Raw genomic sequence first — 24,902 nt, forward strand, 5'->3', positions numbered from 1 at the left:
AGAGAGATTGAGAAAGACTGAGACAGACCAGTTGCCACAGTAGAAAGGTAGAATGGTGAAGAGGGGTCTACTGGGAGAAAAGAAAAGCAAAACAAGACCTAATTATGACTCTGAGGAGCCTCCTAGATTTTTGGTTAGACAGGTGCCATCATGTCATTCTGCTTTGAAAAATTAGGTAACACTCAAAACATAACAAACCAACCAATATGTAAATATCCCACTTACCCTTGGGATTTCTTGGAGTGAAAGGAATATTTTGTGGGCAAATGAATCTGTTGGTTGTGCAAATACCCCTCCTCTTCAGCACTGCCGTCTCACCAACCTGTTGGGGGATGACAGGACCCTCACTTCTGGGGGTAGCCTTGATGGTAAATTGGAGTTTACAAAGAGGGTGAGATGAGGTCCTTGAGGTCCTCACAAGTGGAGGTAACAAGACAGCAACAAATGCCAAGAAGGTCCACCTGGCTCACTTAAAAAATGAAACTCCCCTGAAGCCAGTCCTGCGAGGTGCCTTTTCTGACATCAGTAAGTGGGGAGGCTGCTGAAAGGGCGAGGAATCATGAAAGTTGTGCTGGTGCTGCTGCTAAGTCGCTTCAGTCGTGTCTGACTCTGCGCGACCCCATAGACAGAAGCCCACCAGGCTCCCGCGTCCCTGGGATTCTCCAGGCAAGAACACTGGAGTGGGCTGCCATTTCCTTCTCCAATGCATGAAAGTGAAAAGTGAAAGTGAAGTCGCTCAGCCGTGTCGGACTCTTTGCGACCCCATGGACTGCAGCCTCTACCAGGCTCCTCCATCCATGGGATTTTCCAGGCAAGGGTACTGGAGTGGGGTGCCATTGCTAGGCTCAGGCAAACCGAAAGTTAAATCTAGGGGCTGACACTTATTGTTTGTGTGACCTTGAACCTGTTACAGATAAAGAAACTGAGGTTTAAGTTAAATAGAGGTAGTACTATCTAGATGATACTATTCGTTATGATGCTGTGTGAAGCACTTAGCACGGGAAGGGATGATCTGTAATTATTTTAATATCGACATTAGACAAAGCTCATTAGAAAATGTCCCCGCACTTCCAGCAATGATCTGCGTGTGCTACCGGGTAGAAGCAGAGTGGAAGTACTAACTGATGTTCTTGTCTGAAAAATGAGTATTGAAGCCCTGCTCTCCTGGGAAGTAGCAGAGTGGAGGCAGGAAAACCTTGTACTCTTTGAGTCGGAGGGGCTGGTTCAAGTCCTCATATACCACCACCCTAAATTACCTACCTTTTTTTATGCCCTTGCTTCTTCTTACGCAGAAACGTTTACTAATGGTACCGACCTCATAGAATTATTGTGAAGGTTAAATGAAGTGATACTTGTGCCTGGCACAGAATAAGCACAGTTATTAATACTGCTTCTCTCTGTGTCCTATTGCTTGTTAGGAGTAAACTGCAAAAAAAAATTAAAAGGTAAAGTGTCCAGTGACAACATAACCAGGAAGATCTGTGTTCATGGATGGCTGTTTACAATCTCTAGTTTTCAGTTTCCTGATCTGTAAGATGAGCGTAATACCTTCGGGATATGGGAGGTGAAAGATCCTGTCAGGAAGCAAAGAAGTGAGATCAGGAAGGAAGGGAAGGCAGCCAAGGAGTGGAGGATTATCAACAAGGACCACTGTGCTGTGCTCAGTCATGTCTGACTCTTCGAGACCCCATGGACTGTAGCCCACCAGGCTGCTCTGTCCATGGGATTCTCCAGGCAAGAATACCAGAGTGGGTTGCCATGCCCTCCTGCAGTGGATCTTCCCGACCCAGGGATCGAACCCAGTTCTCCCGCATTGCGGGCAGATTCTTTGCCAGCTGAGCCACAAGGGAAGCCCAAGTACCCTGGAGTGGGTAGCCTATCCCTTCTCCATGGGATCTCCCCAACTTGGGAATCGAACCGCGGACTCCTGCATTGTAGACGGATTCTCTACCCGCTGAGCTACCAGGGACCACTGCTGCTGCTGCTAAGTCACTTCAGTCGTGTCCGACTCTGCGCGACCCCATAGACGGCAGCCCACCAGGCTCCCCCATCCCTGGGATTCTCCAGGCAAGAACACTGGAGTGGGTTGCCATTTCCTTCTCCACCAGGGACCACTAGGGGCAGCTAAAGCATCATCCTGCCAGGGGAGTTATGGGGGTCTGTGTAAAACAGACACAAGGGATGGGTGAGGGAGCTGGGAGATGTGGGCAGGAACTCCTGTGAGCCTTTGTTTGAGGGCTGTTCCTGGAGTTATTATTAAGAATTCCTGCTATAGCCTATCAAGGAGATAGCTAGGCGGGATCCAGAGGCCTCAGAAAGCACTCGGGCAGTGGGCAGTGAGAGGCAGGTGAGGGCTGGGCGGAGCACATGCAGTGAGGCTGGCAGAGGGCGGATGTGGGCAGGCGGTGTCTGCCAAGGGAGGACTCAGTCCTCTCTCCCCCCTAGACGGCTCATGTGGTGATGACTCTTATTTATCTGTTTGCAGATTCATTACACATACTTGTCGAGTTTTAGAGGACATGCTGTTTGTAAGCATCTGGTTCTATGTATCTAGTCAAATCATGTCTATTTCCCTCCCATGGGAGGAAGTGAGAAGCAGATATTTCAGGGAGTCTGTTTCAGGGTGTTGAGTTAAAGCAGTGCATTCCAGTGTGATGAGCAAACTATGGCTCCAGAAAAACACAAAAACAATGGGATTCAACTTCTTTCCCAATCAGTTTATAAAATAATTAGACACACCTGGTGTACTTTTCTTGGGAGTTGCTCAGTGCAGTCTCTGTATTTGCTTGTTTACATATAGTACAGGTATCTTTATAGTATTATAGGGTGTCTTGATTGATGCTTAGGAAGATAGACCACAGGAAAGGATGTCTTGCTTTTAATGCTTAAATTTGTAGAATATTATATCTAATACAATCTAATTGAAAAACACCGAGCTTCGGCAAAGAACAGGGAATAAATGTAAATGTGCTAATTTTCTTTATTTTTTTATAATAGGAAATCAGCAGCTACATTTCAACAGATTGAATTGTGTGAAAACCATATGTAAACACTATACCAAACCAAAAGCAGTGACTCTATAAATTTAACAGATTTACATTTGACTTTTCATTTTAGAGCAGTGAATAGTTAACAAGTGGCCCACGAACTAATTCTGTTCTGTTACCTTTTATGTGTGTGCAGATAAAGTCTTACTGAAACACATTTACACCCATTTTCTTTTTAAATATATTGTCAATGATGTTACAATGTCAATTACATACATAGCTGTGATAGAGATTGGATGTGGCTTGCAAAAATGAATATAATTACTATCTGGTCCTTTGCCAACTTCTGTTGAGGAAGAATATTTTAGGAAATACTATACTGACCATAAAAGAAAGCCTCATGTCTCTCCCCTCAACACTCTGCTCTCAATGCTTCTGGTTCCCAAATGTGTGGGCCTTCCGCTCTCATCCCCAGCAATTCTCCAACACAACTTCATGTCCTACAATTTAACTCAATTCTAATACTGTGCCTGCTAAATCACTTCAGTCGTGTCTGACTCTGTGCGACCCTATGGTCTACAACTTGCCAGGCTCCTCTGTCCAGGGGATTCTCCAGGCAAGAATATTGGAGGAGGTTGCCGTGCCCTCCTCTAGGGTATCTTCTCAACCCAGGGATCGAACCCTAGTCTCTTATGTCTCCTGAATTGGCAGGCAGTTTCTTTACCTCTAGGGGCTTCTCTAATAGCTCAGTTGGTAAAGAATCCACTTGCAATTTGGGAGACCTCGGTTTGATCCCTGGGTTGGGAAGATCCCCTGGAGAAGGGAAAGGCTGCCCACTCCAGTATTCTGGCCTGGAGAATCCCATGGACTATATAGTGTGTGCTGTAGTCCATGGGGTCGCAAAGAGTCAGACACAACTGAGTGACTTTCATTTTCTTTACCTCTAGATTCACCTGCGAATCCCCCAAATCTGACACTACCTATCTGGATATAGGGCTTCCCCGGTGGCTCGGCAATTAAGAAAGTGAAAGTGAAAAGTGAAAGTTAGTTACTCAGTCATGTCAGACTCTTTGTGACCCCATGGATTTTAACCCACCAGGCTCCTCTGTCCGTGGAATTCTCCAGGCAAGAATTCTGAAGTGGGTTGCCATTTCCTTCTCCAGCAGATCTTCCCAACCCAGGGATCAAATCCAGCTCCTCTGCATGGCAGGCAGTCTCTTTACAAACTGAGCCACCAGGGAAGCCTTTGCAATAAAGAATCTGCCTGTAAATGCCAAAGACACAGGAGAGGCGGGTTCCATCCCTGGGTCAGGAAGTACCCTGGAGGAGGAAGGATGGCACCTCACGCCTATATCCCTGCCTGGGACAAACCCATGGAGAAAGGAGCCTAGTTGGCTACATCCATAGGGTCTCAAGGTCGGACATGACTGAGCACACCTGAAAATAGCATCAGATCCCACAGATTAAAGCCCAAGTTCGGTAAGAATTCTTTCCTACTGCTTCTGATGACAACCAAGAGTACAGATTATCACCTGGGTTTCTGACCAGCTATAAATAAGAAGTTACCAGGACTCCTTCAGTTCAGTTCAGTTGCTCAGTCGTGTTTGACTCTTTTTGACCCCATGGACTGCAGCACACCAGGCCTCCCTGTCCATCACCAACTCCCAGAGTCCACCCGAACCCATGTCCATTGAGTCGATGATGCCATCCAACCATCTCATCCTCTGTCATCCCCTTCTCCTCCTGCCCTCAATCTTTCCCAGCATCAGGGTCTTTCCAAAGGAGTCAGCTCTTCCGAACAGGTGGCCAAAGTACTGGAGTTTCAGCTTCAGCATCAGTCCTTCCAATCAATATTCAGGACTGATTTCCTTTAGAATGAACTGGTTGGATCTCCTTGCAGTCTAGGGGACTCTCAAGAGTCTTCTCCAACAATACAGTTCAAAAACATCATTTTTTGGTGCTCAGCTTTCTTATAGTCCAACTCTCACGTCCATACAGAACTACTGGAAAAACAATAGCTTTGACTAGATGGACCTTTGTTGGCAAAGTAATGTCTCTGCTTTTTAATTAGCTATATAGGTTGACATAACTTATCTTCCAAAGAGCAAGCATCTTTTAATTTCATTGCTGCAATCACCATCTGCTGTGATTTTGGAGCCCAGGAAAATAAAGTCAGCCACTGTTTCCATTGTTTCCCCATCTATTTGCCATGAACTGATGGGACCAGATGCCATGATCTTAGTTTTCTGAATGTTGAGCTTTAAGCCAACTTTTTCACTCTCCTCTTTCACTTTCATCAAGAGGCTCTTTAGTTTTTCTTCACTTTCTGCAATAAGGGTGCTGTCATCTAGGTATCTGAGGTTATTGATATTTCTCCTGGCAATCTTGATTCCAGCTTGTGCTTTATCCAGGCCACATTTCACATGATGAAGCATCACTACAAACAAAGCTAGTGGAGGTTATGGAATTCCAGTTGAGCTATTCCAAATCCTGAAAGATGACACTCTGAAAGTGCTGCACTCAATATTCCAGCAAACATGGACAACTCAGCAGTGGCCACTAACTAAAAGGTTAGTTTTCATTCCAATCCCAAAGAAAGGCAATGCCAAAGAATGCTTGAACTGCCACACAATTGCAGTCATCTCACGTGCTAGTAAAGTAATGCTTAAAATTCTCCAAGCCAGGATTCAGCAATACGTGAACCACGAACTTCCAGATGTTCAAGTTGGTTTTAGAAAAGGCAGAGGAACCAGAGATCAAATTGCTAACATCCGATGGATCATCAAAAAAGCAAGAGAGTTCCAGAAAAACATCTATTTCTTCTTTATTGACTATGCCAAAGCCTTTGACTGTGTGGATCACAATAAACTGTGGAAAATTCTGAAAGAGATGGGGATACCTGACTATCTGACCTGCCTCTTGAGAAACCTATATTCAGGCCAGGAAGCAACCGTTAGAACTGTACATGGGACAACAGACTGGTTCCAAATAGGAAAAGGAGTACGTCAAGGCTGTATATTGTCACCCTGCTTATTTAACTTATATGCAGAGTACATCATGAGAAATGCTGAGCTGGAGGAAGCACAAGCTGAAATCAAGATTGCCAGGAGAAGTATCAATAACCTCAGACATGCAGACGACACCACCCTTATGGCAGAAAGTGAGGAAGAACTAAAAAGCCTCTTGATGAAAGTGAAAGAGGAGAGTGAAAAAGTTGGCTTAAAGCTCAACATTCAGAAAACTAAGATAATGGCATCTGGTCCCATCATCTCATGGGAAATAGATGGGGAGACAGTGGAAGCAGTGTCAGAATTTATTTTTCTGGGCTCCAAAATCATGGCAGATGGTGATTGCAGCAATGAAATTAAAAGACACTTACTCCTTGGAAGGAAAGTTATGACCAACTTAGACAGCATATTAAAAAGCAGAGACATTACTTTGCCAACAAAGGTCCATCTAGTCAAGGCTATGGTTTTTCCAGTGGTCATGTATGGATGTGAGAGTTGGACTATAAAGAAAGCTGAGTGCTGAAGAATTGATGCTTTTGAACTGTGGTGTTGGAGAAGACTCTTGAGAGTCCCTTAGATTGCAAGGAGATCCAACCAGTCCATCCTAAAGGAGATAAATCCTGAGTGTTCATTGGAGGGACTGATTTGTTGAAGCTGAAACTCCAATACTTTGGCCACCTGGTGTGAAGAGCTGACTCCTTTGAAAAGACCCTGATGCTGGGAAAGATTGAGGGCAGGAGGAGAAGGGGATGACAGAGGATGAGATGGTTGGATGGCATCATCGACTCAATGGACATGGGTTTGGGTGGACTCCGGGAGTTGGTGATGGACAGGGAGGCCTGGAGTGCTGTGATTCATGGAGTCGCAAAGAGTCAGACATGACTGAGCGACTGAACTGAACTGAACTCTGCATATAAGTTAAATAAGCAGGGCGACAATGTATAGCCTTAACGTACTCCTTTACCAATTTCGAACCAGTCTGTTGTCCCATGTCCTGTTCTAACTATTGTTTCTTAACCTTCACACAAATTTCTCAGGAGGCAGGTAAGGTGGTCTGATATTCCCATCTCTTGAAGAATTTTTCACAGTTTGTTGTGATCCACACAGTCAAAGGCTTTGGCATAGTCAGTAAAGCAGAAGTAGATGTTTTTCTGGAACTCTCTTGCTTTTTTGATGATCCAGTGGATGCTGGCAATTTGATCTCTAGTTCCTCTGCCTTTTCTAAATTCAGCTTGAACTTCTGGAAGTTCATGGTTCATGTATTGTTGAAGCCTGGCTTGGAGAATTTTTGAGAATTACTTTGCTAGTGTGTGAGATGAGTGCAATTGTGTGGGAGTTTGGGCATTCTTTGGCATTGCCTTTCTTTGGGATTGGAATGAAAACTGAACTTTTCCAGTCCTGTGGCCACTGCTGAGTTTTCCAAATTTGCTGGCATATGGAGTGCAGCACTTTCACAGCATCATCTTTTAGGATTTGAAATAGCTCAACTGGAATTCCATCACCTCCACTAGCTTTGTTCATAGTGATGCTTCCTAAGGCCCACTTCACTTCATATTCCAGGATGTCTGACTCTAGGTGAGTGATCACACCATCGTTATTATCTGGGTCATGAACATCTTTTTTTGTAAAGTTCTATGTATCGTTTCCACCTCTTCTTAATATCTTCTGATTGTTAGGTTCATACCAAATCTGTGCTTTATTGTGCTCATCTTTGCATGAAAATTCCCCTTGCTATCTCTAATTTTCTTGAAGAGATCTCTAGTCTTTCCCATACTATTATTTTCCTCTGTTTCTTTGCATTGATCACTAAGGAAGGCTTTCTTATCTCTCCTTGCTCTTCTTTGGAACTCTGCGTTCAAGTGGGTATATCTTTCCTTTTCTCCTTTGCCTTTAGCTTCTCTCCTTATCTAAGTTATTTGTAAGGCCTCCTCAGACAACAATTTTACCTTTTTGCATTTTCTTTTTCTTGGGGATGGTCTTGAACAGGGCCTCGTGTCCAATGTCATGAACCTCCATCCATGGTTCATCAGGCAGTCTGTCTGTCAGATCTAATCCTTGAGAACCCATGAACAGGACCTCTTTGGTTTGATAAATTGCTGGAACACACAGAACTCAGGAAAATGGTTTACTTACTGAACGACCAGGTTACAACCCAGGCACAGTCAGATGAGATACGCAGGGCAAGGTGTGTGTGTGGGGGGTGGTGGGGCGGGGGCAGAGTGTAGAGTCTCCATGTGCGCTCCCTGGTCCTACCCTTCCAGCACTTCTACTTGTTCACCATCCTGGAATGCTGGTGTAGGGGAGTGAAGGGTTACCAACCTCTGAACCCCACAGTTCAGGGATTTCTATGTAGGCCCTGTTATAGAGGCATGGTTGATTACATCATTGGCTTTAATAGTTAAGACCTCAACTTTTAGGGCAAATATACGATCAGCACCTCTGCTCTGCCCAGAGATCTGAAAGTGGGGCTAGAAATTCCAACTGTCTAATCATGTGTTTGGATCCCCTGGCACCCAGGATTATCTAGGAGCTTTCCAAGCATTACCTCATTAACATAAAATCAGAGAAGGATGAAAGGAAGATGTTATGAATAACAAAAGACATTCTCTTTTTTGTCTCTGGAGCTCTCTGGAAGCAGGGACAAAAATATAACAGAAGATGTCTCTATAGCTCTTATCACTATATTAGGATATTTCAGGGGTTTTAGGAACTCTGTGCCACAAATGAGAAGAAAGACCAAATATATATTATTATAAATCATAATACAACAATGACATATGAAGGATTTTGAAACTGGCAATCTGGTTTCACTTCAGCTACATTTTTATATTGTTATTATTAATAATGGTGGCTTCCCTGGTGGCTCAGAGGGTAAAGAATCTGCTTACAATTCAAGAGACCCTGGTTGGATCCCTTGGTCGGGAAGATCCCTTGGTCGGGAAGATCCCCTGGAGAAAGGGATGGCTCCGCATTCCAGTATCCATGCTTTCAATGTAAATAGACATATGAAACTCTAAAAGATACATTGGAATTATACCTTAGGTTGCCTATATTAAGGAAAATGTGTGCATGGTTTTTACCATACATCATATTGAATTTGGACCCTCTATACCAGATGTCTTTTTGTTTTTCTGAAGGTAATAGCTTATATGAAGTTGGTAGCCAAGCTACCCTAAGTATTGTTGGGACAGAAAAACTCTCCTCACAGTTGATCATATATTTACTTATTTTCTCTTTCCCAGTGAGTTTGAAGATTGCTTTCCAAGTGTTAGGAAATAAAACCTAGAATTTTCCTGATTTCAAACCTTGATTATGAATTCTGTCTCAGCCAGGAAGGATTAAGCCTAATATTTTTCAAAGAGCCTGTTGGATTCTGCCCATAAAATAATGTTGCCTGGCTTTTTTTTTTTTTTTTTTTTTTTTAGGAGACATGGAAAACCTTTCAGTTGATTTTTATGTGCGTGTGCTTAGCCACTCAGGATTATCCAACTCTTGCATCCCCATGGACTTTAGCCTGCCACGCTCCTTTGTCCATGGGCTTCTCGAGGCAAAAATACTGGAGCAGGTTGCCATTTCTTTCTCCAAGGGATCTTCCTGACCCAGGAATCAAACCTGGGTCTCCTGCATTGCTGGCAGATTCTTTACTGACTGAACTATAAGGGAAGCCCTGATTTTCGTATAGTCACTCCTTTAAACTCAGATAAACCTGAGACAGTATGTGAATTTATTATAGTTTTGAACACCATAGCACATAGTTAAAAGTTTCCAGGTTTATTTTTTTTTTTTTTAATTAAGCTAAATGAAACACCTACACTCCTTTTCCAAACTATTTGTTTCTTTTATTCAGGCATACTTGCACACAGATTTGGTCTCCTGCATTGCAGGCAGATTCTTTACTGTCTGAGCCAGGAGGAAAGCCCTCCCAAGTAGCACAGTGGTAAAAAATCCACCTGTAAATGCAAGAGATGCAAGAGTCTCCAGTTTGATCCTTGGGTTGGGAAGATCCCCTGAAGTAGGATCTTTAGTATTTTTGCTCTCCAGTATTCTTGCCTGGAGAATCCCATGGACAAAAGAGCCTGGCAGGCTATAGTCCATGCAGCTGCAAAGAGTGGGACACGACTGAGCGTGCACACACACACACACACACACACACACACACACACTATACCTATATAGCAAGTATCTGTATAATGTTGAAGGGTAGTAGAATATGCAAGTCCAAAATATGACACTTTAACATAAGGATTATTTTGAACTAAAGGTACTTGTAAAAAAGTGGATACAAAAAGAACACTCTGTTTTTCCTGAATAGGGAGAGAAGAAACTTTCTAGTCACCAGAGACAGAGTCGAAGCTAAGAAAAATCTGTACAAAAGACCTTGTTAGAATGACTTAGCTTCTGTTAGCCTCCCCTCCCCACGCATTTTACGTCTCCTCAATTGCCACTTGGCTTGTCCTACTGGATAAGCATTAGGCTTTTCCTCTGGTTATCCATTTACCTCTGTGCGCTCCCAGGTACACGTCAAAATCTGTATGCTGTTCTCCTCCTAGTCTCTTACCTAAATTTAATTCTCAGACCCTAAGAGAGTAAAGGTACATTGTTGCCTCTCCTAGTGTTCTGGATTCTCCTTGACTGAAAAATGAAATTGTTGATTAATGGAAATAGATTAAAAATGAAAACTTGGACTGAATTCATATCCCTTAACTTTCAAAAACACTAAAGCACAGCATATTAAAAAGCAGAGACGTTACTTTGTCAACAAAGGTCTGTCTAGTCAAGGCTATGGTTTTTCCAGTGGTCATGTATGGATGTGAGAGTTGGACCATAAAGAAGCTGAAGGCCAAAGAGTTGATGCTTTTGAACTGTGGTGTTGGAGAAGACTCTTGAGAGTCCCTTGGACTGCAAGAAGATCCAACCAGTCCATCCTAAAGGAGATCAGTCCTGGGTGTTCATTAGAGGGACTGATTTGTTGAAGCTGAAACTCCAATACTTTGGCCACCTGGTGTGAAGAGCTGACTCCTTTGAAAAGACCCTGATGCTGGGAAAGATTGAGGGCAGGAGGAGAAGGGGATGGCAGAGGATGAGATGGTTGGATGGCATCACCGACTCAATAGACATGAGTTTGGGTGGACTCCTGGAGTTGGTGATGGACAGGGAGGCCTGGCGTGCTGTGATTCATGGGGTCGCAAAGAGTCGGTCACGACTGAACGACTGAATTGAACTGAGCTGAAAGCACAGTGCATTTTTGTAAGATTTAGACTTTTACTTGACAGTTCTTTTAATAATCATCAAGATTACATAAAAATTATTTTAAGATGAACAACTCCTTTCACCTTTAAGATATTAAAGCTACAATTTCCCAAAAGTCCTTCATGCAAGAAATAAGACATAGAAATTGATACATGGTTTCCTACTACAGATACTATCATATATGTATATTTAAGTTATAGGGCTTCCTAGGTGTCACAGTAGTAAAGAATTCACCTGCCAATGAGATGAAAAACACGAGGGTTTGATCCCTGGGTTGGGAAGATTCCCTGGAGGAGGGCAAGGAAACCCACTCCACTATCCTTTCATGAAAAATTCTATGGATAGAGGACTGGGATGCAGTCCATGGAGTCACAAAGAATCAAACAGGACTTAGCAACTGAGTGCACACATACACTCACACACTCACATTTAATTATGCTAAAAGATTCCAATTTAAAAGGACAACGACAGTCAGTATAAGCTTTTCTTCTGTAGAACTATATTCAAGTGTGTGGCTGTATCATGATAATATACCCTTAAAGACAGAGTAATATTAAGAAAATGAAAGTCTACAATGTCTCCTGGTAGCATTTTCACTTCCTTAATGGTGGCAAGGCAATTGGTAGACAATGCAAATGTTACATCTGCACCCGTGTTACTGCGCTTGGAGGGTCACAGATACTTAACCACACAGGATGGAGCAGAAGAGGTTCTGTTAGCAAACCAACCAGCTGTAACAGAATCAACATTAGAAATGGTGTAAAAATTTAACTGCAAATGGTCAGATAATTTATATCTTTACTTCCCTTTTTCCTTGTAATGTAAAATTTACATTAAGAAACAGCATAAAATGCAGTAATTTTTAAGTGTTCATTTCCTTGAGTGTTTAAATATGCATACACATGTTTTGGGCTTCCCAAGTGACTCAGTGGTAAAGAATCTGCCTGCCAAGCAAGAGACGTGGGTTCGATCCCAGGGTTGGGAAGATCCCCTGGAGAAAGAAATAGCAAACCACTCCAGTATTTTTACCCAGGAAATCCCATGGACTGGGATAGAGCCTGGTGGGCTACAGTCCCTGGGGTCACAAAAGAATAGTACATGACTTGGTGACTCAGCAACCACAATATAGATCTAGATACACAGACACGCTTTTCCCCTTCCACATTTGCTCTTGGTAATAATGTTCCCTGGACACCAGTCTACGATGTAGTCTTCTCTTCTAGTCTAATTTATTAAATTTAATCAAATGAAAATTCAGAAACTGGAGCCTCCTTAGCAGTATTGTGTTTATAAAAGGAATAAAAAGAACTCAAATCATGGCATGAGGATAAGTTCTCTGTTCAGTCAGTTCAGTCGCACAGTCGTGTCCGACTCTCTGTGATCCCATGGACTGCAGCACGCCAGGCCTCCCTGTCCATCACCAACTCCCAGAGCTTGCTCAAACTCATGTCCATTGAGTCCGTGATGCCATCCAACCATCTCATCCTCTGTCGTCCCCTTCTCCTCCTGCCCTCAATCATTCCCAGCATCAGGGTCTTTTCAAATGAGTCAGTTCTTCGCATCAGGTGGCCAAAGTATTATAGTTTCAGCTTCAACATCAGTCTTTCCAATGAATATTCAGGACCAGTTTCCTTTAGGATGGATTGGTTGAATGTCCTTGCAGTCCAAGGGACTTTCAAGAATCTTCTCTAACACTACAGTTCAAAAGCATCAATTCTTCAGCACTCCGCTTTCTTTATAGTCCAACTCTCACATCCATACATGACTACTGGAAAAACCAAAGCTTTGAAAAGTGCTCTGAGCAGTTATTAGACACTAATGTTTTTGTTTTCCCACACTTAGCTTTTAGGGGTCTCTTTCACTCATATGAGCTTATACTACTGGTAGAATTTTGAATAAGTGAGGTGAGATAGCCAGGTTCCAACCAAGTGATATTAAGCTCCAAATATTATGCTTCTAGACTTCCCTGGTGGCTCAGATGGTAAATCATCTGCCTACAATGTGGAAGACCTGGGTTCAATCCCTGGGTTGGGATGATCCCCTGGAGAAGGAAGTGGCAACCCACTCCAGTACTCTTGCCTAGAAAATCCCATGGACAGAGGAGCCTGGTAGGCTACAGTCCATGGGGTCACAAAGAGTCAGACACGACTGAGTGACTTCACTATCTTCCTTTCTTTTCTTTTCTATTATGCATCTAAGAGTTTGTTCACTTTATTTGTCCACTACATTTTTCAGCTCATGGAACATAGGGTTCTCCTAAAAGTCATTTGTCTCTAAATTGTATCAACCCTTTAGAGCAAGTTTAAGAAATTAAGTATAAGATTTTATTAATCAGTGTTCTAAAGATTTAGAGGTGTTTCTGGAATGAATTAATGTTCATTGACTGCCTTACTGCCTCCTTAAACTTTTAAGTCAGATAGTGAGCACTTTCAGTATATATATATATACTGAACATATATATATATATATATGTTGTTGAACATATATACATATATGTTGAACAACATATGTTGAACATATATATGTGGAACAACATATATATATATATATGTTGTTCAGTCACCCAGTCGTGTCTGACTCTTTGGGACCCCATGGATGGCAGCACACCGTGCTTCCCTGCCCTTCACTATTTCCCGGAGTTTGCTCAAACTTATGTACATCAAGTCCGTGACATATATTTAAACTGTTTCCCCCCAATCTTAAATTAAGACCAGGAGAAAGCAATGGAGCAGTAAGAACAGTGGAAGGAGAGGAAATAAGGAAATGGCTGGGAATTCAAGTTCATTCTCCTCATTTTAGAGTGTGCAGTTTGGGTGCCTTCTTCAGAGCAGCATTCAGGCAGGTCCTTACCTGCATGACCGGGACAGGACGCGGAAGCCACAAATAGCTCTGGGAAAACAGGACTGGGTACATAACATGTGGTATCCTGTGACAGATGAAAAGGAGGGATTGCTCATTCAAAACTATGAACCATTTCAAAATCGTGATGGCAGAGCATGAAATCAAGCATGATTTTCCATAAAGGTGGGCTGTGAGAAGCACTCCCCTGTGAAGGCCCCAGGGCTGAGAGTGACTCTTTGATCCCTTCGCTGTTGTTTTCTCCTAAATTTGATTTTCTGCCTAAGAATGGGGAGGGAACTAGCTTTAACTGGTCTTTAACTCGGTGTCAGAAGCTTCCTTGCATCTTACTTAACTCTCACAGCACCTCTGTTGGGCAGATGTTGTTATCACACTTTACATACATGAACCACAGTCAGAATATTCACTCACCTTGTCAAGATCCTGAGCCTTTCTCTCCGTGGATCTCTGGTTTCTTCCACCACACCTCGGTCCCAACATCTGCCGAGCTCTCTTTCATTTACCGTCCGTATGTCTCTTAGGGCACCTGTGTCCTATTGGGGTACAGTGTGAGGCTTAAATAACACTGTGAAGTTGTTTCTGTAAAGAAAGTTGAGCTCTGAAGAATTGATGCTTTTGAACTGTGGTGTTGGAGGAGACTCTTGAGAGTCCCTTGGGCTGCAAGGAGATCCAACCAGTCCATCTTAAAGGAAATCAGTCCCGAATATTCATTGGAAGGACTGATGCTGAGGCTGAAACTCCAATACCTTGGCCACCTGATGCGAAGAGCTGACTCATTTGAAAAGACTCTGATGCTGGGAAAGACTGAAGGCGGGAGGAACAGGGGACGACAGAGGATGAGATGGTTGGATGGCATCACTGACTCAATGGACATGAGTTTGGGTAGACTCCAGGAGTTGGTGATGGACAGGGAGGCCTGGCGTGCTGCAGTCCATGGGGTCACAGAGTCAGACACAACTGAGCAAGTGAACTGAACTGAAATTCCCCTGGATGGGTACACAATTCTGAGAAACACAATCCCCCTTTGCCTGGCAAAAATATAAAGGTATTCTTTTTTGCTAAGTCATGTCAGTCATGTCCGACTCTGTGCAACCCCACAGATGGCAGCCCACCAGGCTCCCATCCCTAGGATTCTCCAGGAAAGAATACTGGAGTGGGTTGCCATTTCCTTCTCCAATGCACGAAAGTGAAAAGTGAAAGTGAAGTCGCTCAGTAGTGTCTGACTCTTCGAGACTCCGTGGACTGTAGCCTACCAGCCTCCTCTGTTCATGGGATTTTCCAGACAAGAGTAATGGAGTGGGCTGCCATTGCCTTCTCCACTTTACCCAAAACTTTGTCTTTGAGATTCGATTCAGCACCGGTGCACAGAGACTGAGTTTTTGGCATCAAAATGAGCAAGACAGAGAAAGATTCCATTTTCCTGGCTCTACATTCTAACAGATTGAAACAGGAAATAAGTAAATGTCTAAGGTGATTTTATATAGTGATATTTCCATGAAGATAAACAGGATGATGTGCTAGGGGTGACTCTGAATGTGTGTGTGTGTGTGTGCGTGTGTGTGAAAGCTTCTTTGAGGAGGTAATAACTAAGACTTTCAAGATGAGAATGAGATGTGTGTGCAAAGAGCTGAGCAAATGGCTTGATTGCTTTACTAACTGGACTAAGTAATTGCCTTGTACCTAAAGACCTTTGGAATCTCTCTTTCCCTAAAGCTGTATGTCACCTCAGTGTTCTCTTGGAATTATTTGAATTTCAAATAAGTACAATAATCTAACTTCAGGGAACCTTTCCTTAAGTCAGGGACGTGGGGCCACTGCTTCATTGTATGCTGTTTACATAAAGTAAAACGAGTTCACATCGGTCGTCTTCATCTGGGTTTGTAGTCAGAGAAGCAGGGTATGGGATGAATTGCTTTAATCCACTTTCTGCCATGGTTCTATAGGGAAGCAAAATTTGCCACTTTAAAATATGTGTCTTTGGCATGAGGAAGAGACAGAAGACTCAGCAAGTTTTTCTTTTCACCCCACCCCCTTAACTGCCTAAAACAATTTGATAGAGGGCCTATTCCAGGAAAGAGAAGTATCCATAGTATGTTATGAAGGAGATATGGTAGACAGAGAGGAACATAGCAAAGTCTGTTTGTTAAAATACCTCCCTGTGTCCCACTGTTTCTTCATGGCCCAGCAAACATTTGTTTACCACACATTTGCTCTTTTCTCCTCTTCCTGTAAATGGCCTGCCTTCTCTTTAAAGTCTCAGACCCCTGCCCCTTCTTCTTAGTCAAGAATGACAATATGCCTCATTTTGCCTGACTGCCTTTGGGATCTATTGGGTCAGATTCCCTGTACATACATAGTTAAATTAGATTTTTCTCTTGCTAGTCTGTCTCACGTCAACTTAATTCTTAGAACAGTCAGAAGAACCTTGAAAGGTGAAGGAATATTTTTTTCTTCCCAAGAAGTTCCACACCCTAACTGGAACTCTCTTTCATCAAGTTATTTCCCCCCAACCCATGAGCCCTGGGGGGAGGTCTAAAAGGAGAAACAAAGGGAGAGATCATCAACCAGTCATCATCCAATGATGAAACCGATCATCAACCAATGATGAAATGCAGACCAATCATCAACCAATAGGCGATTGTGTATATGAAATTCCTGCTTTGTACCATACACAGTACTTAAGCTTTAGAGCGGAAATCTTGTGGGGCTTCCAGACCAGCAAAACTGACAGTCCCTGGAGGCTGGACAGGAAGAGGGCAGGGGATAACCTTGAAAAGAACGACGTTGCACTGAGAATGCAACATAAACTGGTTAGAGCCAATGAGGCCCAGGATGCCAGATGATTGACTTCCAGTAAACCTCGAGCCTTATTATATGTTCATTGCAGTACATTAGCATATGCTAGATGACACGCCTATAGGCCACAGGGCAGTTCTGAGTCCGACCACGAGAGGCCAAAAGCGGGCAATGATCCCGTTCCTGGAAATCTCCACCCCTTCCCTGAAATAGCTGAAGTAATCCTCCCTCTCATCAGCCTATGAAATTACCCAGCTTACAAAAACTAGCCACCACCTGTTTTAGAGCCTCTCGCCTTCTGAGATGGCCCACACTCAGTGGAGGGAGTGTGTATTTCTGAGAATGAAGCTTCCTTCTCTTTACTATGGTTTGCTCTTGAATTCTTTCCTGTGTGAAGCCGAGAACCCACACCTGGTGGCCATGCCTAGGTCTCTCCTGAGGGCCGGGACGCGACCATTCTCTCACACTGTACTTTCTTTCCTACAACAGAAGCAGTCATGAGTCTCATGGACTCTTGTCTCTTCGGAAATGAGAAGTGTATGTGAGAATACAGAAACTATGAGATCAATTTAGTACTTCAAGATTGCATACTCCGTTCCCTGCTCCAAGAATCAGCTACTTTCTCTTGAATTTCAACTCCTTAGCATCATCAGGGGTGCACCGGAGAGGGCTCCTACCAGCATCTAAGTACTGAATTTTCAGGAATTTTCTAATGAGTTTGACGTCACATGGATAGCTTGAAACTGGCCATCGTGGGATTATTTATACCATGGCAACCTGCAGCGGTACAGATCAGACTTGCCCCACAGAGAGCTGGCTGTTCATCTTTTTACCAGAACACCACTGGACTCTGAGCATCAGGAAGGATTTCTCCTCCTTCCTCCCTCAGCACCACAAGTACTTACTATAGCAGGAAGTAGCACAGACCAGCCATAACTAAGGAGTGATTACTTCCTAGTGTCAGAGTTCAGCTTGGACAGAGAAGTTTGGGGGAAGGGGATGATACTTTCTGCTTTGCACGAAGCTAGTGGTTTCTTCAAGAGCTCTCAAGCTAAGGCAGGCCCCTATGGTTTTTCCAGAGTAATTGGCCCTTCAGGGCTAGCCTCTGGCCGCTTTCCCGGGCTGTTGCCTGCGGCTTCATGCTTGGAGCTCTCTCTGGCATCTGGGGGAACAGAGTCGGCAGAACAGGTGCTGAATGGAGGGCAGAAGCCCCTGGGGTGCAGCTCTACCTTGCTGATGCTGTTTCCTCTTTTCCCTCATTTTCCTGTTCTAGGTGAACTGAACAACATGTGCATGATACTCTAGTTTGGTGAGGTTTAAAAAACAAAACAAAACTTGGTAGCTTCTCTACCTTAATTTTTTAAGGAATTTTACCTAGATAGAGTCACATTTTAATCTCACCCCCAGAGTTCTGCCCTAAGTGATATCTTTTATCCTATGGTCCCTCATCCTATTTGCAATAATAATTCTAATGTTGAATATAAGGTCTATTAATACATTGGGTTGACCAAAAATTTCACTGGGGGTTTTCTGTAAATGAAATTTTTGGCCAACCCAGTATTTCCCAGTCGAATAACTGACTTGTGTTTTCATTGCTTTTCTCTCCTCTTCAAATTTGGATTGTTTTGGAGTTCAGGGAAACAGATGATGTTCCCAGTATCAGCACTTTTTTAAGATGTGACTTTGGGGAAATAATTGAATCCTGCTGCCTATGAAATGGGTGTCAGCATTTCTTTCCCATAGACCTCTTGAGAGGATTGTGTAAATAAGTGAGAACATGTGAGATGTTTAATACTTCCTAAGGAATAGAATGCATACAGAGAAATACAGGAATGCCATTTCTGAGATTCACTCAAGGCCCCTTTTTCCCTCATAGCTCCATTTTACTTAGATTACTAATCCATCTTGCTAACTCTCTTGATTGTTCCTATATTAACACATTTGCAGCTCTTATATTAGGTGAGATTTCTGTTCTGCTACTTAGTGCTGCTTTGGTTGGTGATCTTTTTGAATCTATTGATCTTACTACAGAGTTGTACTGAAATTATTATATATTAATGAAACATAACTCAGCCTTGAAATAGTCATCTCCTTAAGAGTGAGACATTATATGTTCCTAACATCTCTCTTTGTGTCTCTTTGGCATCCTGCCCTCACCCCTCTTCTCTCTGAACCCAACCTGCTTTTAAACCGATCTTTTTCAAGCTCACACAGATGAAGCTGTGTGTGATCTGTATTTCCCTGCTGCATTAGCTTCTGATGCCATCTGCTTCATCACCTCAGCAAGAGGAACACAGAATGGACTCTTTTTGACACGGTGCCAATTACATTAAAGAGGGAGGGAAAACAAAATAAAATACCAAAGAACAAAATGAAATGAGCAGCACCTGGGGACAGAGGTGTGCACACACAACCTTTCTTGTTTTTGACAAGTTTAAATGGAAACCTCAAGCTGCTTTTCTGAGTAAATATCTGTGCGTTGTGTTCCAGACTTAACCTGGCCTATTTGGTTTCTCTTGACACTTCTTACTTTGTGACTTCTCTGCGTCTTCTTTCCCCAAGTTTGCCTAAGCATGAAAAGTGAATGACTTCAACAACCATGGGATGCAGTAGCTGGATCCAATCCAGGTTCACTTGGTTACAAGGATCCAACTGCACCAGCCTTGTGAGGGCCAACTCCCTCCTGGCAACCTCTCCCTTCATTTTGATTAGGTGGTCAGACCATGAAACTTTTGTCCTCCTCCTATTAGGTTTTCACTTCCCCTACTTGAGGAATTTATTAGGGTGATCAACCATCCCTGTTAGACAGAAGCTTCCCTAGATTTAGCTCTGCACATCTCACGGCCCTTGACACCCCTCCATCCTGGGACACTGAGATGCTTGTGCATCCTACTTCAGATTTATTAACTGATGGACATGAAATACATTTTCCATGACACTGTCCCGTGTTCAGTCTTTTAAATGAAGTCAATCCTGGGTCCCTCTCAGGTGGAAAAACCATAGCCCATTAGCCAGATTCAGTCAGGGGTTTGTTTTTGTGCAACCTATGACTTGAGAATATTTTTTTATATTATTAAAGAGTTGTTAAAATAAAAGCAAATGTGGGACAGAGACCATATGTGTCTAAAAAGCCAAAAAATTTTACTCTCTGGCCCTTCACAGAAAATCTTTGTTGAACCACAGATTAAAGTCTTCTTCCTTTGTTATATAACAACAGGTTTTGAGATGCTCAGAGTCCATTTTCCCAATGAGATACAAGGAAAATATAATGACCTTTGATCAAAGTAGGTTCTAAAAATGATTCTATCATTGTTAATATTTTATTATTCAGTACAAAAGGGAAAGCAGTATATATGGAGCATAATTGACAAAGAATTTTGTTAAAAAGAAAAAAAGTTGTTTTTAATTATAGTTACCAATAGTGAACAAAATACACATACATTTTTGTGGCTAATAATTTTCTAGTATGTCTAGATTGTTTCTCCGTCTCTATCTGCGATAAATGATTAGTTTAAATAAGCAAACCTTTCCTGATCCAGGGATAATATGTATCCTAAATTTGCCTAGTAGACCAAAGGAAAGGATTTACAGTTCATCCGTATGAACAAAAAGGTTTTGGACCTGTAATGTGGTTGCTGTTCTTATTGTTCAAGTGCTAAGTTGTGTCTGACTCTGCGACCCCGTGGACGGCAGCATGCCGGACTTCCCTGGCCTTCACCATCTCCTGGAGCTTGCTCAAACTCATGTCCACCGAGCCAGTGATGCTATTCTCTGTCATGCCCTTCTCCTCCTTCCCTCCATCTTTCCCAGCATCAGGGTCTTTTCCAAGAGTTGTCTATTCACATCAGATGACCAAAGTGTTGGAGCTTCAGCATCAGTCTTTGCAGTGAATATTCAGGGCTGATTTCCTTTAGTATTAACTGGTTTGTCTCCTTGCTGTCCAAAGGATTCTCAAGAGTCTTCTTGTGAGCAAGTTTCAAAATTTGATATACTGGAGAAAAATCCTTCAACTTATGTCACAGGCTACCCTCTTTCCTTTCTTCCTTTCATGTCACAACACTGCATTGTACACCTGAAACTAATATAATGAATCAACTATATTTTGATAAAAAATATGAAGTCAATTATCATAGTCACGAACAGGTTCATCATATATTCATGTGTAAGCCTGAGTTTTGTGTCAATCAATAGGCTTGAAAAAGCCCTAGGAATTGTTTAATGAAGTTACCTAGAGATCGCCCAAATATGATTATATAATAAGTTAGTGCTCTGGTTCACTGGTTGCAATTCTAGAGACCTTTCAGGATTTTTCCAATTAGTAGCCTTCATCACTGTTGTGCCTGACCTTCTCTGAACTAGCTGGTGTATGAACTAGCTGGTATAAGTTAAGAGAAACCAAGTTCATTAATTTGAATGATTATATTAAATTCCTCTGCAAATCTGAGGATATTTAATTACTTCGGGAAAATTTTTGACTATGGCTTGAAATTCAGCTTTAGTTCAGGGAATACAAAAGTCCAGAAATCCTCAATCAGACAATTTTAAAGGGGCAGGCTTTGACAAGTCCAGAGGAGAAGAGAGTGGAATGAGTTTCAGAGAAAATGAGATCAGTGAGAGAATTAGCATGGGTGATGTGAGGCTATAAAGGAGGTGGAGATGGCAGAGAAGGGGAAGAGGACAATGCTGCCAGTTGCAGAGACTGAGGTCAGCCAAAGGAGAGCCTGAGGCTTTAGGAGCCTTTTTCATTTGTTTGTTTATTTGCCTCAGTAGTGGCTCAGACCGTAAAGAATCCCCCTGCAATGCGAGAGACCTGGGTTCGATCCCTGGGTTGGGAAGATCCCCTGGAGGAGGGCATGGCAACCCACTCCAGTATTCTTGCCTGGAGAATTCCATGGACAGAGGAGCCCCGCCAGCTGCAATCCATGGGGTCACAAAAGTGTCGGGCACGACGGAGCCACTAAAGACAGCACAGCACACACACAATCTTAATCTTATGTCATACAGAAGCAACTGTGGACTTCTGATAACATTTGGAAGGTTCATAATACCAAACAAAATGGAAATTTTTGAGCTCCTGTAGTTCAATTCAGTTTTAAGAAATTAAGTTTGGGAATTTTGAAAGTTCCCCTAATGGCCATTGATATTCTAAATTGCCACTGGTTTGCTCAGTCCATTTAGTTAGAAGTACACATGAGGAAGTACTATAGTTTAAAAAATAATTGTTGAAGTCTCTGTAAGGGGGCCCTCAAAATACTATATAACTGGAACCCCATTTCTCGGAGATATTTTTCTAGAGTAAAAGAACAATTTTCAAACAGTTTAAACATCTTACAGCTCAAAACATCTCAGTTCAAACAGCTTGCAAGCCAATCTCAGCCAATTCTAAGGAAACAAATTAGTCCAGAGGAACCTGGCTGAAGACTTTTTGGCCAGATTCTAGAGAATAAGGCCTGTTCCAGAGGAAGAGGCCAAAGGCTGAAAAACTGGCACAGTTTCAGTTAGGCAGTTTCTGTTCTGGATGGAATGGGTGGAAGGTGTTTTCTGCCAGCTTAGGTTGAAATGATCTGATCTTAAAGTCAGACTGGTGTGCCAAACAAGTGCTCAGAGAAACAGGCCTTTATCAGAAAGATGAAACCTTCAAAATGGTTCTTGAATAAAGGCTAGAGAGCTTCAAATGCAGAGAGGGCATGATCTTACATCCAAGAGGAAGACATACCTTCAGACTCCAGGGTTAGGAAGAAGGCAGTAAGTGACAACGGACTCGGCTATGGTCACGTACCTGCGTGCTCACTAGCCCTGAAGCCTTCAGGATCTCCTCCGGTCCCCACATTCAGGCCACCAAAATATTGGCCTGAAATAAATATATTGCCAGATAATTTCTCCAGCAAAAATGAGTTCATTTAACATCGGCTGTGCTGTGCTTAGTCACTCAGTCGTGTCTGATTCTTTGTGACCCCAGGGACTGTAGCCTGCCAGGCTCCTCTGTCCATGGGGATTCTCCAGGCAAGAATACTGAAGTGGGTTGCCATTCCATTCTCCAGGGGAACTTCTCGACCTAGGAATCAAACCCAGGTCAAACCCACATTGCAAGCAGATTCTTTACCGTCTGAGCCACCATGAGAATTACAATTCAAGGTGTGCAACAGTGGCAGATTTTATATTCTTAGGCTCCAGAATCACCGTGGATGCTGACTGCAGCCATGAAATTAAGATATTTGCTCCTTGGGAAAAAAGCCATGACAATCCTAGAGAACATATTAAAAAGCAGAGGCATCTCTTTGCTGACAAAGGTCCATCTTATAAAAGCTATGGTTTTTCCAGTGGTCATGTATGGATGTGAGAGTTGGACCACAAAGATGTCTGAGTGCCAAAGAACTGATACTTTGAACTGTGGTGCTGGAGAAGACTCCTGAGAGTCCCTTGGACAGAAGGAGATCAAACCAGTCCATCCTAAAGGAAATCAACCCCGAATATCCATTGGAAGAACTGATGCTAAAGCTGAAGGTCAATACTTTGACCACTTTATGCAAAGAGCTGACCCACTAGAAAAGACCCTGATGCTGGGAAAAGATTGAGGGCAGGAGGAGAAGGGGGCAACAAAGGATGAGATGTTGGATGGCATCACTGACTCAATGGGCATGCATTTGAGCAAACTCCTGGAGTTAGTGAAGGACAAGGAAGCTGGCATGCTGCAGTCCGTGGGGTCTCAGAGAATCAGACAGAACTTAGGGATTCAACAACAACCATGATGAGCCATATACAAGTCCCCGCGTGGCAAGGGAAGGAAAACTCTTTAACATTAATAGATAGGAAGAGGAATTGGTGAGGGTTATAGTAAACAATGTCCATAGCTATTCATTGACTGAATTGTTGCTGGCGGGGTGGGGGGAAATGGAGGAGTCTTACTGTCATGCTCTCCTATTATCGTAGAGTAGGAGAGATTCCCCTTCTGGTCTCATTTCTGTATACTAAATTTTTTTTACAGTTTATTCTGAGACTAATACCATTTCTATTCTAATGTGAATGATCTTAACAGAATTTTGAAGGTTGATTTTGCTTCTTGCTCTTTGAAATAGAGATAGCTTATCTCCATTCCCTTTAGAATGTTCTTTGCTGACCCAGGTGGCCTTGTTCTTTTTTTTTTTTAAACTTTATTTTTTTTCCATTTATTTTTATTAGTTGGAGGCTAATTGCTTTACAATATTGTGGTTCTTGACAATAGTCATTAGCCAGGCTACTCATGGGTGAAAGAGATTTCCTTTACTAATTCTTCATATTGTCCAGCTGAAACTTTTCTTAGAATTGGAAATGTTATAAGGATCTGGTTTAATACAGAGATTGTTAACCAGTGGTCAGATGATTTCTAGTGAACTCATTAATGGGCTGTAAGGAATGCTTTGAAAATCTATGCACTGAATGTACATTTGAAGGGAAGAGCATCAACGCTTTGGCATTCTCATATGGAGCCTTGCTGAAGAGTAACAGAAAATGACTCTAACTGTCCATTGTACAGATGGACAGAGTGAGGTACCAGCGGTTATGGGGCTGATCATGATCGCCTAACTAATTAGAAATCCTGTGTGAGGACCAGAATGAAAGACATCACACAGTTCTTGTCACATAAGGGAAATGCGTGAGGGAAGGAGGGAGGGGATGGGGTTCTCAGACACAACCTTCCTGAAACTTAATGAGTCTCTATATAGGGTATGCTTTCCAGAAATGTGATTGATGTTTGCATGTGGCTTGGGAAACCTCTTTGTTTTTGCATATGCCCAACCCTGATATGTGACAGAGCTGGGCCTGTTATTGTAGTGAATACATTAACAGATGATGTCATAGCTTTAAACATTTAAACTTACAAAATTTAAAATTTAACTTAAAAATTAACTATCATTTAAAGTGCCATCTGTAGATACACTAAAACCTGTGCCAGCCTCATTAGCAATCAGAAATATGGTAATTGCTTTTGGCATATGAATGTGGAAAACTTCTCTGGAGTAAA

This window comes from Cervus canadensis, chromosome 6 (genome assembly GCF_019320065.1).
Source record: "Cervus canadensis isolate Bull #8, Minnesota chromosome 6, ASM1932006v1, whole genome shotgun sequence".
In the NCBI taxonomy this organism is placed as follows: Eukaryota; Metazoa; Chordata; class Mammalia; order Artiodactyla; family Cervidae; genus Cervus; species Cervus canadensis.